Genomic DNA, 1,298 nt, shown 5'->3' on the forward strand with positions numbered 1-1,298 from the left:
AACAATACAGTCCCGTGTATATCTCCGTTCCCTCCTGCATCACAAACACCACCCATCTCTCCATTCACACGCCGCAAAGTACGGTGAAGGGATCGCTCGCATATCTCCGTTCCGCAAGGGGTTGTCGCAAAACGGAAAGGGAACAAAAACTGACGAACGGATGAACCGTCTCCCCCCGTGCATCAGCCCGCCAGCCTCCAATCCACTCCACCACCACCACATCCATCACCTACATACACATAAACGCACACATACATCACTCACTATCCCTCTTTCCTTCCCAGCCCATACTGTACATAACGCGTATACGCCCCCCAACCCCACTCAATCCCCCAATCCGTCCACCTCGCCTCTCTCCATCTCGCTTCCCTCGCCCAAAGAGGACTGTGATCGGTAGGCGTTTCGACCGATCTGTTCTGCCTCTGCCTCTTTCCCCTCCGCTCCGCCCAGTACCGTGCAGGTGATCGGGGGATCTGGGAATGAATCGGGCCCCAGAAAAGGGGACAATCTGCCTCTGCCCCAAAAGAGCGGTACTGTACTGCACTGTACTGTGCGTTTGTTTTGGCGCTGCTGCGGCAGAAATTGTGCTGGAGCTGTAGCTGGGATGATGGGGAGCTGTTTATGCAGATCACTTACATCACTCACTCACTGCACTGCATTGAAACACTGAACGGTGTGTATTGCGCATGGCAAGTGTGTATTACACGTACAGTTACAGCAAATGCAGTGAGGTTACTTACCCTTTACCCTTTACCGACTTTCCGTCTCCCCACGACCAGCTGACTTGCATCCCATCCCTCCCCCCATGGCCTTGTCCAGTCCAGGTCTCCATATCCATGTTCATGTTCACGTTTCCCCTCCCTGTGCCTCTTCCCACCTCTCCCTCCCCCGTCCGTCACACCCACCCCTGCCAGCCTGACATCTCCTCCAAAGTCGCACACACTGCACTATCCCCCCTCCAGCTAGTGTGGCTAGACCGAACGGTTGCCCTCCGTAAGCCGGTGCAACGTCCAACTCGTGGCAGCCGGGTCCATTAGAAGGCCCCGTCCTCGTCGTGTGCCGTGCTTCCCATCCCTCTTTCCCTTCAAACCCTCTTTCCATGTAGATGTACTGTGATGTATCTATCCGTTTGCCTTCCCGTGTCTCGAGTGGCTTAAGGTATAAGGTAGGGTAGACGGTTTACTGTGGATGAGCAATCTGGATGATGACGGAGGGCACAATAGAGATACCTCCCCCTTCTACACAAAAATAAAACCCGTTTATTGCATATCTCGCATCTCCTCCATTCCTCACCTTAC

Source organism: Pseudogymnoascus verrucosus, assembly GCF_001662655.1.
Source record: "Pseudogymnoascus verrucosus strain UAMH 10579 unplaced genomic scaffold scaffold_2, whole genome shotgun sequence".
Classification (NCBI taxonomy): Eukaryota; Fungi; Ascomycota; class Leotiomycetes; order Thelebolales; family Thelebolaceae; genus Pseudogymnoascus; species Pseudogymnoascus verrucosus.